Source organism: Narcine bancroftii, chromosome 2 (assembly GCF_036971445.1).
Source record: "Narcine bancroftii isolate sNarBan1 chromosome 2, sNarBan1.hap1, whole genome shotgun sequence".
In the NCBI taxonomy this organism is placed as follows: Eukaryota; Metazoa; Chordata; class Chondrichthyes; order Torpediniformes; family Narcinidae; genus Narcine; species Narcine bancroftii.
Window position 1 is genome coordinate 142003454 of NC_091470.1, and position 16056 is coordinate 142019509.

General features: G+C 43.0%; 1 protein-coding gene across 5 annotated transcripts in view; it reads right to left on the reverse strand.

The window, feature by feature from the left end:
• Positions 1-16056, reverse strand: part of LOC138754277 (polyhomeotic-like protein 2) — a 227968-nt gene that overhangs the window by 185113 nt on the left and 26799 nt on the right. For all 5 annotated transcript variants that reach the window (XM_069918298.1, XM_069918297.1, XM_069918296.1 and 2 more), the window contains exon 2: positions 15102-15294. The gene's annotated coding sequence lies outside the window, so the exon portion shown is untranslated. The remainder of the gene's footprint in view (positions 1-15101; positions 15295-16056) is intronic.

Sequence of the window (16056 nt, forward strand, 5' to 3'; positions counted from 1 at the left end):
CACTGGTGTGCAGTCATCCTTGGCCAGGGTGTGAGGTTGTGGAACAGGTCACAAGCTGGCAAGCTGATGACTCAGCAAGCAAGAATTCTAACAAAGGTACAAGCAATTGGCTGAAATTTGATGCAGTAGAAAAACAGAGTCCTTTGTCCCTTTCACATGATATTTTAAACCACAATTTATTGTAAATAGTGGAATTACTTATCAAGAATTATGATCCAAAGTTCATTTTGACCAACCATTAATTCTGGATTATAGGATAATGCATTTTACTCCTAATAATGCTAATCCTGTTGAAAATCTGTAAGAAGCCAAGTGTTCTAGATCCCCCTTAAAAAGGCTTTTTTTATTAAAATTGTTTATTCTCAATGAAGTTCATCTGGTTTTGGAAAAAAACAACACTTCTGAGAAGATATTTTATGCGCATGTATTGTGGGTTTTGTCACTACTGAATAAAATAAATACGGCTGCTTGCAGCAGTATCCTTTGTCATTGTGTGAAACTTCCTCTGTCATAATGAATATTGTATCATGTTACAGTGTTGGGGTTGTGATTGGCAGGCTCCAGACTCTTGTTTTGTTTGGCCTCAGAATCCATAAATGGACATGGTTTAGTATTCCATGGAAATTCAAACAAGAGGACATGGATTGAGATTGAAGGTGGAAAAATTTAGGGGAAACATGAAGGGGAATTTCTTCACTCAGAGGGTAGTGGGAGTGGGGAATGAACTTCCGTCCAAAGTGGTCAAGGTGGGCTCAGTTTTAATATTTATGGAGAAGTTGGATAGGTATATAGATGAGAGAGGTATGGAAGGTTAAGGGCTGGATGCAGGTCAATGGGACTAGGTTGGAAAAGGTGCTCGGCATGGACTAGAAGGACCGAACTGGCCTGTTTCTGTGCTCTAATTATTATATGGTATATGGATAACCTTCAGTTACCAAAGCCAAGGGGTAAACAAACATTCTTTGGCCATCCAATGCCTGTCTTCCTCTTTAATTGATGCTACATCTTTCATGACCCTTTCTCTGAAGCAATCTCCAAAGTCTTCTTTAGGGTGGAACTGAGCAGAGCCGTTGCCTCACAGGGGTAAAACATGAAAATTTACAGACACTGTTTGAGGTAAAAATGAAAAGCTGGAAAAACTCAGCAGGTCTAACAGTGTCTTTTATACAGCAAAGGTAAAAATACATAACCAACATCTTGGGCTTGAGCCCTTCATCAATGCTGGCTGGGCAAGGAATCCAGACCAATAAAAGGATTCCGCCCCAGCCAGCGCTGACTATATTCTGAGATTTTCTGTTTTTTGCTCATTATGCTTCCTCCTTGCTGAAGGGCTTAAGCCCAAAGCTTCAGCAAGGTATCTTTGTCTCCTGTGAGTCCAGCTGAGTTCCTCCAACATTGCTGTGTTTTTACTATATCATAGCATCTTCAGACTTTCATGTTTCACTCAGAGTGCCAGAGGTTCAGGTCGATCATGATCTTGAGCACTGTGGGTGAAGATTGCATGTTCTCTCTATGACCGCATGGGTTTCCTCCCAGCTGCTCTCGAGCACAGCAGATTAAGGAGTGACCTTCCAGAGGTTTATGAAAGCAGGAGATGCATGGATAAAGTGAATTGTCATAGTCTTAGAAACATAGAAGATAGGAGCAGGAGTAGGTCATCATTCAGCCCTTCGAGCCTGCTCCGCCATTCAATGAGATAATGGCTGCTTAAAGTTCAGTACCCTGTCCCCGCCTTCTCTCCATAACCTTTAATACCCTTATACTGAAGAAATATATCTAATTCCCTCTTAAATATATTCAATGAACCTGCCTCTACTGCTCTCTGTGGCAATGAATTCCACAGATTCACCATCCTCTGGGTAAAGAAATTCCTCCTTATCTCGGTTCTAAATGGTTTGCCTATTATAACCATATATAACCATATAACCATTTACGGAGCGGAAACAGGCCATGTTGGCCTTTCGAGTCCGCACCGGTTCACTGATTTTGTGCACCCTCTTCAGGCATTGGTCCCGTTAGATCTTCATTCAATAACGATGGGTGAATTCAATGCAGGTGGAATCAGACGTAGAAATGTTTGTAAAACGTGCAGTTCAATACTTCTGGGCCCTCGAACCATGGCCCCAGGTTCTGGACTCCCCCACCATCAGAAACATCCCTTCCGCATCCATTCTGTCCAGTCCTGTCAGAATTTTATAAGTCTCTATGAGATCCCTTCTCAATCTTCTAAACTCCAGCGAGTACAATCCCAATTTGCGCAATCTTTCCTCATAAGTTATTCCTGCCATTCCAGGTATCAGCCTGGTGAATCGCCTGTGCACTCCCTCCATTGCAAGAATATCCTTCCTCAGATAAGGCGACCAAAACTGCACACAATACTCCAGGTGTGGTCTCACCAAGGCCCTGTACAGCTGCAGTAAGGTATCCTTATTCCTATACTCAAACCCTCTTGATATGAAGGCCAACATACCATTTGCCTTTTTAACCGCCTGCTGTACCTGCATGCTCGCCTTCAGAGACTGGTGTACAAGTACCCCTAGGTCTCTCTGCACTTCCCCTTCTCCCAGTCTATTGCCATTCAAATAGTAGTCTGCCCTCTGGTTTGTATTACCAAAGTGGATAACTTCACATTTATCCACATTGTAGTGCATTTGCCATGTATCTGCCCAGTCCCCCTATTTATCCAAATCACACTGGAGCTTCCTGACCCCCTCTTCAGTGCACACAACCCCTCCTAGCTAGTGTCGACTGCAAATTTGGTGATATTACATCCAATCCCCTCATCTAGATCATTAATGTCAATTGTGAACAGCTGGGGTCCCAGTACAGATCCCTGTGGCACCCCACTGGTTACTCCCTGCCACTCAGAAAATGAGCCATTTATCCCAACTCTCTGTCTTCTATCTGCCAGCCATATCTCAATCCACATCAATACCTTGCCCTCAATCCCATGAGTTTTGATTTTGCATGCTAGTCGTTTATGTGGAACCTTATCGAAGGTCTTTTGGAAATCCAGGTACACCACATCCACTGGCTCTCCCCCATCTATTTTACCTGTCACCATCTCAAAGAATTCCAATAGATTTGTCAAGCACGATTTACCTTTTGTAAATCCATGTTGATTCTGTCCGATCCCTTCTCTGCTAGTCATATGCTTTTCCCAGGAAGAGAATTTAAAACTAGAAGGCATAGATTTAAGGTGAAAGGTACTCACAACACCTCCTCTCTCCTCAAGAAGGCCCAACAGCAGTCACTTGTGTATCCGTAGGACTGATTTACTGCATCCGATGTTCCCTTTGTGGCCTTCTCTACCTCAGAGAAACTAAGTGCAGACTAGGAGATCGCTTCACTTAACATCTTCACTTCATCTACATCAGTGACAGGGACTTCCCAGTGGCCAACCATTTCAGTTCTGCGTTCCACTTACATACTCACATGTCTGTCTGTGGCCTCATGTACTATCCCAACAAGACCACCCATAAATCGGAGGAACAACATTTGATTTTCCGTCTGGACACTCTCTAGCTGGATACCATTAACATCGACCTCGGGTTTCTGCTAACCTGTTCTCCTTTCCCCCTACCTTCCCTTCCCCCAGTCAGCTCTCCACCCCCTTCCCTCTCTATTCACCCTGCCATTCCCCCTCCCCCTGCTTGCTGGCTTCCCTCCGTTCTCTATCTATTATCTCCTGCTTTTGGGATCATGCTTCTCACTCACCCTTCCCCCCTTACCTTTTTATTTGGGTGCCTGCTGACATTTTTCCATACTTTAATGAAGGGCTCAATCCCAAAAGATGGTTATGTATCTTTATTTTTGCTGTAAAAAGTACGCTGTTTGACCTGCTGAGTTTCTCCAGCTTTGTGTTTTTACTTCAACCACGGGGTATCTGCAGACTTTGGTGTTTTACTTAAGGCCCAAAAGCAGCAGGACTATCTGAGAAGAATGAGGCAAGAAAGGCTACCAGCCACCATTTGGTCAACCTTCGAAAGAAGCTCTATCACAGTGTGGTACGGTTGCTGTAGAGAATTGGATCAGAGGACAATTTACAGGGCCATAAGAGTAGGAGAGAGGATCACTGGGGTGTCCCTCCAACATACCCCCCCAACACTCCCCATCGACGTGATCTACCAGGACTGTTGTCTGAAGAGGGCAAGCAAAATCATTGAGGACCCCTTCGACTCCACACACAGCATCTTTTAGCTGCTCCCATTGGGGAAGAGATACAGGAGTATCAGAGCCAGCTTCTTTCCATGAGCAGTGAGAATGTTGAACGACAAAAGGAACTGCACTCACTATAACCCTCCGAGATTCTACTATTTATTAAGCAATATTTATTTATTTTTAGATATGTATATTTCTTCTGCATATGTGTCACGTGTCTGTATGTGTGTTGTGTCTGGATGTGTGTTTGCATGTTTTGCACCAAAGACCAGAGAATGCTGTTTCGCAGGGTTGTACGTGGACATTTTACCCCTCCATAAATCTTCGTCTGCGAAGCCAAGCCAAAGAAGAACTTGTGCAATCAGATAATGAACATGATAAAGGAGACTTGAGGGGCACTTTTTTCACACAGAGGGTGGTGGGAAAATGGAATGAGCTGCCAGAGGAAGTGATGGAAATGGAACAATTACACTGTTTAAAAGATATTTGGACAGGTATATGGATAGAAAAGATTCAGAGGGATAAAGGCAAAATGCAGGTAAGTGGAACCAGCACAGGAAGACAAATTGAACAGCATGATGAGTTGAGCTGAATGGCCTGTTTCCATGATGTATGACTCTATGTGAGGCTTTATGTGACAGTGATTGGATGGAAGTCTGAGAGTGGATAGGCAATATGGAGCAGCTCTGATGCACTCTGACAATCCTGGACCGAGGAACTTAGATCACTAATCTCCGAGATGCTGTAGGACTCACTACTAACAACGATAAAAGCAGGAACCATACAAACATTCATACAACCATACAAGCAAAGGGCAAGGGTCCAGGATGTGGGAGAGAGCAGAAAGAGTGTCTGTGCAGGAGTAATATTGGTATGGCTGATCTTTATTGTAAACATTTTGTGGATAATACTGCAACTACAAAGAACCCACTCTATTTTCATTATTGAGGGGGGGATCTTATAGAAACATATAAAATTCTTAAGGGTTTAGACAGACTAGATGCAGGAAGGTTGTTTCCAATTCTGGGAAAAACTGGAACCAAGGGGCAAAGGCGCTTAAATAGAACACAAGCATTTAATGTGTGGCAATTGTAGCCTCGATACCACTCAGAAACAAAAGTCACTGTTGATTGCACAAATGACACAGATTTCTGATTCAGGTATTTGACTTTGAAGGAAATAATTTCACTTATTGTTGGTGATATGGAATCTGAAATGTTTGAAATTTGAGGAAGGGTAAATACTTCTGGACATGGGAAATTCTACAGTTCCAACATTGGGAATGGATGAGCCTATGCTGGCTCCAGGTGACCTTGGATGAATGAGCTTCCAGTCACCATTAGTTCTGAGCTGAACCTGGACTTGCCAAGATTGTTCATGAGCCCTTGAGCACCTTTGAGTTCCAGGCAAGGTTGGAGGGTTTCTGTCAGAGTTCCTCACATGGACGTTGGGTTAATGACACAGTCAGTTGGCTGAAACTGATAACAAGGTTAAAAAACAGCTTCTTTCCAATGACTATCAGGCTCTTGAACCTCCCCTTGCCACACTTATCCTAAAACTGCTCGCACACCACATAAAAACCTATCTGTGCTATTATAACGCCACTTTTTTCCTTCCACTCTGGAAAATGAATATTTCTTGTCTATCTTTGTATTTATTATCTGTCTCAATTTAATTTAATGTCTACTATGTAGTTCTTTTTTTAACTAAGTACCTATTTGGCTGCACCAGTAAGAATTTCATGGCATCTATACATGGTACAATCAAAATCAGAATCAGAATTTATTGTCATGAACATGTCACCAAATTTGTTGTTTTGTAGCAGCGTCAGAGTGTAGATATTGCTATAAAATTACATATAAAAATAAATAAATTACTGCAAAAATAAGAGAAAGTAAGGTAGTACCTGTGGTTCATTAACTGTTCAGAAATCTGATGGTGGAGGGAAAGAAGCTGTCCTTGTGCATGTGAGTCTTCAGGCTCCTTCCCGATGGTAGCAGTGTAAAGAGCGCATGGCCTGGGTGGTGGGGGTCTTTAAAGATAGAGGCTGTTTTCATAAGACACTGCCTCTTGTAGATGTCCTTGATGGAGTGAAGATTGAAGCTTGTGATGGTGCTGGCTGAGTTCACAACTCTTTGTAGCTTTTGCTTGTCTTGGGCAATGGAACCTATATACCAGACCATAATACAACCATTCAGAATGCTCTCCACGGTACATCTGTATAAATTTGCAAGAGTCTTTGGTGACATACCAAACCTCCTCAAACTCCACATGAACTATTGCCGTTGATAAGCCTTCTCCATGATTTTATTGACATGGATGTCCCAGGACAGATTCTCACAGATGTTGACACCCAGAAACTTGAAGCTCTGTCTTTTCGATGAGGAGTGATTTGTGTTCTCCTGATTTCTCGTTCCTGAAGTCCACAATCATCTCCTTGATTTTGCTAATGTTGAGTGCAAGTTTGTTGTTGTGACACCACTCAACGAGCTGGTCTATCTCCCTCCTGCACACTACCTCATTGCTGTCTGTGATTCTGCCAACAACCATGGTGTCATCGGCCAGTTTGTAGATGGCATTTGACTTGTGCCTGGCCACACAGTCAAGAGTATAGAGAGAGTAGAGTACTGGGATAAGCACACATCCTTGAAGTGCAGCTGTGTTGATTGTCAGCGAGGAAGAGAAGTTGTTTTCGATTCATACTGACTGTGGTCTTCTGCTGAGGATCCAGTTGCAGAGTGGGGTACAGAGGCCCAGGTTTTGGGGCATGTTGACTAGCACTGAGGTATGATGGTTTTGAAAGCTGAGGTGCAGTCGATGAAGAGTAGCCTGATGAACATATTGCTGTAGTCCAGGTGATCCAGAGCTGAGTGGAGAGCAAGTGGTATTGCATCTGTTGAGGAGCGATTGTGATGGTAGGCAAATTGCAGTGGGTCCAGATTTTTACTTAGGTACAAGTTAATTCTGGCCATGACCAACTTCTCAAAGCATTTCATCACAGAAGATGTGAGTGTTGCTGGGTGATAGTCATTGAGGCAGCTCATTCTGCTCTTCTTGGGCACCGGGATGATTCTGAAGCAGGTGGAAACCTCCGACTGTAGCAATGCGAGATTGAAAATGTCCCGTGAACACCCTGGCTAGTTGGTTGGCACCCTTCCAGGTATAAACTCATCACTATCCCAGCAAGCATGGGTGCTCCCAGTAGGCACATGACCCAGAATACACAGCCAACTGCATGTCTGAAACCCCTTGCATTAAGAATGGTACCAGGCACGTTCCCCAGCACTCGAACGAGAAGGAACAACAGGTTCACTGCTCCACTGATTGAATGGCATTATTCGTATGGACAGCTCATAACCATGGGCAGAAGAGAGAGGGTATGCAAATCCCACATAGAATGTGGCAGGCAAGGTGGCAGGAGGCTGGGTGGTGCTCTGGCTGACAGGGCTCATTGTACTAGCTATAAATAGATGTTCGAGGTGTGAAATTCAAGCCTTAGAGCCCTCACATGACTCCCTGAATAGCACGATTCAAATGGTAGGTGGCATTCCTTCAATCCTACCCGTACCCTGCAGGTTAAGTAACATAACACCCAATTTCCAGTTAAAAGTTGTGGTGTTATTGCCAAGAAAGTGTTTACTTTGTATTTTTTGTTTTTGTCTTTGTGTTGTTCTCACAGGGACAAAGCAGTGGCCAGCACTGGGATTATTCAGACAGATATTGGAAGGAACTGGTGACCCCTCGTGACTCACTAACACAGGCCAGACATCTCCTTCTCTGATGTCGTATAATTCCCACTTCAGCGCAAGTCAAAGAAAGGCCAGTGAGTCAGCTCCTCCTGCTCGTGCCCTTCACCAAAGGGCTGGATGTTTACAGTTTGTTCCCATGGAGCTGATCTTTAATTAACTCCCCTCCACCGATGATAAGCGGAAACAAAATCTTGGCAGTTAGCATCCCAGCAAAGTTACCGAGCCACATACACTTGGAAGATGACACCTGTGAATACACAAAAAGGCACCAAATCATCTGAACTCCATGAATTGTCACTGCTTCTGGATGATTTCAAAAACACTTACAATCTAGAGAATTGTTTGGCCTATTAAGTAGTTCCAATTGTGCTTGAAGGCAGCTCCTGGTTAAAGAAATGCACCCAGTCTGATGCAGAATCTTTGGCGACACAGAGAATTGCATATAACTGGATATGTCTGCAGAGAGGAGTCAAAGAATCTAGTCAGATTGCACACTGTGCCACCCATCAAACATGGGATGGTCTCTCAGCAAGAAACACTCTGCTAGAGCAACTCAAGAGGTTGATCACATCAGTGGGAGAAAAGGGCAGAACCACTGATCAAGACTGGGCTTTATTCCTCTATGAAATGTTCACCATGCTTTTTCCTTCCCCAAACGGCCACCATTCATTTCCTCCCATGGATGTGCTCGATCCACTGAGTTCCTCCAGCAGGTTGTGTTTTGCTCCAGGTACTGGTGTCTGTAGATCTGCCTTCTCTCATGTGTCTCCTGGTCTCTGAGAAAGTGGTCGTGGTTGAAGGATGAAGTGTTGGAGAGAATTCCTCTGCATTTCTATAAACATTTAATGCCCCACAAGATCACAGAATGAAAGGAGGACATTTGGCCTATTGATTCCATTCTAGTTCAATGCAAAAGCACTCAAGCTCCTCCCACTCTCACTCCTGTGAAAACATATCTAGGATCCTTTTGAATACAATGATTGATTCGATATTGATCAGTGCCTCTGTCAGTTCTTTCCTGACCCTAGCAACTTCAATAAAATTCCTCTGTCAGCTCTGATTCTTTTGCTAATCCTTCATTGGGAACAGTTTCTTTCTTCATCCTTCATTCTACCCTTCATCATCTTCTTGCAAGAAGTAAAACATAACAGTCTGCAGACACTGTGGTTGAAGTAAAAACATGACGCTGGAGAAACTCAGCAGGTCAAAGTGTCCTTTATAGAGCAAAGATAAAGATACATAATTAACATTTTGGGGCTGAGTCCTTCATCAAGGTAAGGATAGGATCGAGGTAAGGATCTTCTCGCAACCTCCTTTTCTCCAAGGAGGACACCCCCACCTTCTCTAATCCATTTGTCCGACTAAAGCCCCTCATCTCTGCATTATTTGAGAGCATTTCTTCTGCCCCATGACAAAGCCTTCACATCTTCACTGAGGTGTCGTACCAGGTTTTCTGAATGTTTATATGTGCAGAATCAGAATAAGTATTTTTTTTGTCATGAACATGTCATTCATTGTTTTGCAGCAAAACAAAAGCATTTAAAAATAAATAAATAAGTGCAAAAGAATTGAAAGTAAGGTGGATCTGTGGTTCATTGCCCATTCAGGAATCTGGTGACAGTGGGGAAGAAGCTGTCCTTGTGCCGCTGAGAGCTCATCTTCAGACTCCTGTACCTTTCTCTGCTGGTAGCAGAATGAAGAGGCATGGCCTGGATAAGAGAGGGTCCTTGAGGATAGAGGCTGCTTTCTTGGTACACCATCTCTTGTTGATGTCCTCGATGGAGTGAATACTGATGCCCCTGATGGTGCAGGCTGAGTTCACAACTCTCTGCAGCCTTTTCCTGACCAGACAGTGATGCAACTAGTCAGAATGCTCTCCATGGTACACCTGTAGAAATTTGCAAGTCTTTGGTGACATAACAAATCTCTTCAAACTCCTCACTGAACTATTGTTCTGCTGGCACAGCAGCTGGTGAGACTTCTTCATGATTGCAATATCATGGAGGTCCCAGAATAGATCTTCAGAAATGTTAGCACCTAGGAATTTGAAAGTCTTTAACGCTGTCCACTGCTGATCCCTCTGTTCTCCTGGTTTCCCCCTCCTGAAGACCACAATTAGTTCTTTAGTTTTGCTAATGTTGAGTGTAAGGTTGTTGTGTGGCACCACTCAAGTAGCTAACCTATGCACTCCCAGGTTTCTTCATCTGCCGACAACCATAGCGTCATGCAGCTATTTATCAAACCCCAGATCCTGGGTGGTTCTTAACCACCCTCTCTACTTTACTTGGCAAATTCAGCAACACACTTATCCCTTGTCACCTTGTACCGCCTTCAGAAACCTGGAATTTAGAGTCATGGAAGGTCGGACCGTGCGTGGCTTCTCATTCCTCCCACTTTGCATTGGTTAGCATTAACTTTCTCCCACCACCTTCCTGTCATTTCACATGCTTGTCTGTTTCTCTTCATTACCACCTTCTTTGTGGTTCACTGAGTCTTCAAGGTTTGTGTCATTTTTCATATCTGGAAATGTGTATGTCCAAATTCGAATCTTCAATAGATATCGTTACAAAAGCTATGTGATTTAGCACTGACCTCTGAGGAACACTGTACACTCCCCTCTGTTTCCTGTAATGCCTCAGTCAGCCAATTGTCAGCGTAGACTCTAGTACTCAGGTCTCCACACCGGGCCTGACGCAGTGGTGAAGTATGTCTCACTGAGTTGCAGTGGATACCTTCGGGAGACAAGTAAACTTGGCCTTTTCGTGACAGCATCCACAAATTTGCCTTCCCCTGGAGACCTTGTTGGGACTGAGCTGAATGTAAGTCTTACCCCGAGGGCAAGTCTACAACTAACCTGTGGTGCTGGAGGATCCATTAAATTATTATTGAGCACACAAACAAAAGCTGTTAAAAGTTTTATTGCTCGCTGAAAGTCTTTAGATGTCAAATCTAATCATAAGGTTGCTTGCTCCCAAACCCTTGAGAATTGTTAATGGAATTAGAACATGCACTCAGTATGTGACAAGAGGCATTCAAAAGTAGTTGGTGCATTAGTTAGCAGAGAGCTTGGTGGTTACTGTGTACACACAGCCCTGATTCCCTTACACACTCAAAATCGTACAATCATGGATATTTCACTGTGCCGAATGAGGCCATTCAATGCACTGTGAGGGCCAGGAGAAGCCTACCTAATCCCACCTTCCAGCGTTGAACCCAGCAGCTAAGAGCTCCTCAAGGCCACACCCATGCACTGCTGAAATGTGACAAGTGTCTCTGCTTCTCCTACTCTCTGGGATCACATCTCCACCACCCCTGGGTGAAGACAATTTTTCCTCCTCTCCTATCTGGGCATTCATTAAATGCGTAATCCCTGAGTTAGACTCCTTTCCTATTCACCCTGTCCATTAGCTCCTCAACAGTTCGGCGGGCAGCAACCTCCTTTGAAGAAGACTGCAGAGCCCACCTCACTGACAAAAGACAAAGGAGGAAAAACCCAACAACCAACCCCAACCAACCAATTTTCCCCTGCAACCACTGCCACCATGTCTGCCTGTCCCGCATCGGACTTGTCAGCCACAAACGAGCCTGCAGCTGACGGGGACATTACCCCTCCATAAATCTTCGTCCGCGAAGCCAAGCCAAAGAAGAAAGATGGTGACGCCTTCATATTTTCAAACACTTTAATTAAATCTTCCCATCATCTGTCTCTGTTTCAAGGTCAACAGCCCCAGTCTCTCCTTATAGCAACATTTATCCAATCCCGACAACATCCTTGTGAATTTTCTCTGCAACCTCGCACCGTTCTGGAACTGTGCCTTGGATGCAGCCCTCCCGCTGAGTTCTGAACAATGTTACACAAGTTCTAGAGTACCCCCCTGCTCTTAATCTCATGCTTTTACTAAGAAAAGGAAGAATTCAATGTGCCTTTTTTAACCATCTTAGCAATTGGCATAGCGGTCAGCGTAATGCTGTTCCAGCTCCAGCGATCAGGACCGGGTTTTGAATCTGGTGCTATTTATTATCAACTTCGTAATTTTTTGAAGAAGAATTATGGGCAGGAATTAATTTTGCCAGGTCAAACAAAATTAGAGTTATTAATTGGGGATCAAGTTGAAAAAGATTTTATTTCAGATATGTATAGGTTGCTGCAGGAGAAGATGGAAAAGGTTAATATTAATAAAGTTAAAGAAAAATGGGAAAATGATTTAGATATTGTTTTGACATGGGAAGAATGGTCTAAAATATGTGCAGATAGTGTTACAAAGTTAATTAACGTTAGGTATAATATGGTTAATTATAATTTTCTGCATCAATTATATTTGACACCTGAAAAATTGAAGAGATATGGATTTAGTTTAATAGATTTGTGCTTCAGGTGTAGGAAGCAGAAAGGTACATTCAGTTTGGTTATGTGAGAAGGATAAATATTTTTGGGAGGAGATTATAAAATTTTTGAGAAATTTATTCAAAATAGATTTGCAATTGGATACATTGGGTTATATTAATTTCCCCTTTATAGAATCACAAATGACTAAATCGCATTTAACTTTTTTAAGATTAGGATTATCAGTCGCAAGAAAATGTATTGCTGTAACATGGAAAAGTGATATACAATTGAGTTTGCAAAGATGGCATAATTAAATGAAATCCTGTTTATATTTAGAAAAAGTAACATATAATTTACAAAATAATTTCTCTTTTTTTATTGATATGTGGAATTTGTATTTAGAGCAAATTAGCACTCCAAACATAAAGCATTTAATATAATTTTCTTTTAAGCTCCAAAGGGGAAGGGGGAGGGTTTTTTAGTTTAGTGAGGGGGTGGGGGTAGGGTAGTAACCATATAACCATTAACGGAGTGGAAACAGGCCACATTGGCCTTTCGAGTCCACACCGGGTCACTTATTTTGTGCGCCCTCTTCAGGCATTGGTCCCGGTAGATCTTCATTCAATAACGATGGGCGAGTTAATAGTTTCTTTGTATTTGTATTTGTAGAGGATTATTATATGTATTTTGCAAAATTTAAAATAAAGTTTAAAAAAAAGAATCTAGTGCTGTCTAAAAGGAGTGTGTACGTTCTACCCATGTCTGCGTGGGTTTTCACCGGAAGTTCCAGTTTCCTCCCACCGTTCAAAACATACCGGGGTGTAGGTTAATGGGGTGTAAATTGAGTGGCATGGACTCATGGGCCTAAGTGGTTTGTTATCATGCTGTATGTATGTCTAACGTCATGTCTAATTGTCCACTGCCTTATAGGATCTGAATCCCTCAATATTCTTCCATTTACAGTGCATCCCCCTGTCTTGCCACGCCTCCCCTGAAATGGTCAAAAGTCCATTAACCGTTTGCTTCTCCAACTGACAAGAGCAATTTCATCTTCCTGCAATCTCCAACTTTTCTTCTCTTGACCAATTGTACAATTTGGTACCTGTTCTTTGGTGGAAAACAAACTTTAAATTCACATATGACACTATTTTCAAAAATGTTTCATTTATAAGCTAATTATTTATTTTGCCGTTGCAAACAAATCAGGCACCTGGGGAAATGAGGTTCACAGTATTTCTGTCTGTCCATGGCTTCATCCACTGCCAAACCAGGGCTACCCATAAATTGGAGGAGCAACACCTAATATTCCATCTGGCCACTCTCCAACCAGATGGCATTATCATCCACTTCTCCAGTTTCTGTTTACCCAGTCCCTGTTCTCCCTCTCTTCCCCATCCACCCCTTCCACAGAGCCATCCCCTCTCCTGCTGTTTGCTGGTGTGCCCTCCCTCCCTAATCCACCTATTACCTTCTGCCTGTGGACCTGTGCTCTTCCCCCTGCCCCTCCTCCTCACCATTTTGTTTGGGTGCCTGCCTACATTTTGCTCGAACCTTGCTAGAGGGCTCGGGCCCGAAATGATGGCTCTGTTTCTTTTCTATATAAAGTATGCTATTTGAGCTGCTGAATTTCTCAGCATTTGTTTTTATGCAGGGAGACTTCATCAGTCAGCTCCTCACAGAGTAAAGGATGCAACAATTCCATTTCTCACCTGAATTGGCCACAGGATGTCTCCATGAGTGGTCCAACCAATTCACTATTTCTGAAGTGAGCCACATTGGAATGCAGAATATATGGAAGCTAATTTATCCAGAACAAGCTCTTAAACTGTTTTAATGAAAGACTGAGTAATAAACATTGACCAGTGTTCAAAATAGTGTCTTGGGTCTTTCCCCGCACCCCTCCCCTCCCCCCCCCACCCCCCCAACCTTGACAGGCACCAGCTTCTCTCACATTCAATTTCCTGGCAACAGAGAGAATGCTGGAAGGAGAGTCAATTTCAGAGTTTTGGATGGGACCAACAAGGAGTGCTGGGCAGAAAGGAGGAGTTAAGGGACTCCTTAACTCAGACCTGGTACAGACGCGAGAGGCAGAATGGCCTAATTTAGTGCTGAGGTCATTCCAGAAATAAAACGATAAAAGGTTGTAACCCTATATTTCTGGAAGAACCAGAAAGAAAGACACATTCACAAAGTTCCAAACTGAAAGCAGAACAATAGTTCAGTGAGAAGGGGTAAGGAATGAAGCAAGGCAGAAAGGTTTAGTGGCCAGGAGAATGGGAACTGTCAAGATGGGAGTGAGATTACAACTGAAGAATGATCTGAAGGGGTATAATGCCTCAACAGCAACATGCTCATCATGTGCTCAGTATCCCTGGGTACAATCACTGGAACCCTCTCACACCGAGCCACCAGTCAGGCACATCAGCACCAATGGCATGGAGCCTGGTTAAGGGGGGAAGAGTTCGTGGAGTAGAATAAAGGGGAAGGCAGCAGGGGTCGAACTAATGTTAGAAAATCGTACTGTCAGAAAACAGAAGAAGCATTCATTGAACAAGGTAATACGCAAGTAGACAGCGATAAACACAGAAAAACAATGAGGCCTAACATGAAATCAGGAAGTTCTGACAAATAAAAGCTTGGACACATGTAAAATAAATCCCAGAGCCAAAAGCTCAGTCTTGGAACCTAGTTCCCCACAGGGTGTGACCAACAAAGTAATTATCAACAGTGTTTCTATTTCTAAGAAGTGAAACATCAGATAAAAATTGAAGCAGGAATTTCTACCTATCTGCCACTGCCCTACACAAATGTCATTCTCTGATTAACCAACAGCTCACAGCAATGCCAGGGACATGTCCCAATACCTGGATTTCCCACGCTGTCCAGTTCTGATCTGAAATCCTGGGATAGCAGAAATCTTTTCAGTGTGGTCTCTATAGCCATGATCTTGTTCAATGAAAGCAGGCCATGCTGTCAGCCAACACTTTCACCCATGGATCCCAAGAGAACTCCTGTTTGTTGGGAAACTGCAAGATTTTGGACTTAAACCAATTGTCCCTGAAAATAAGAAACTATATATAATTAAAACATGTAAAATTATGTAAGCATTAAAAAATGCATACAAAAATCTAAAAGGATTTCAAAATATGAATAAAATCACTGATTAAACAATATAATGTACACTGGCCCTTGCTCTGAACTGCTTCACAAATGTCAATAGCTGCAGTGCCAAGTCAAGTTTATTGTAATCCAATTGCACAAGTACAACTCGATGAAACAGTATTTTCCGGTCCTTGGTGCTAAACACACAGACACGCAACCAGACATAACACACATACAGACAAGCAATACATATGCAGGACAAGTATTTCATATGTACAAATAAATAAATAAATAATATTTAATGAATACGAGAGCTTCAGATGGTTAGTGTCAGCAGTTCATTTGGTCATTCATCATTCTCGCTGCCTGTGGGAAGAAGCTGTTCCTCAGCCTGGTGGTGCTGGCTCTGATACTCCTGTAACTCTTCCCTGGCAGGAGCAGCTGAAAGATTATGTGTGCAGTGTGGAAGGGGTCCTCTTCAGACAACAATCCTGGTTGATCGCGTGGATGGAGGGGAGGGAGACTTCAGTGATCCTCTCTGCCACTCTTATGGTCCTGTGGTTTGACCTCTGATCCATTTCTCTGCAACAACCGTACCATACTGTGATGTAGCCAGTCAGTGTTCCTGGTTTCCCAACCTTTATAGAGTGAAACAAGAAAGTCTGCAGACACTGATTGTAGTCAAAACATCGAGGAAGGGTTCAGGCCTTAAACAAT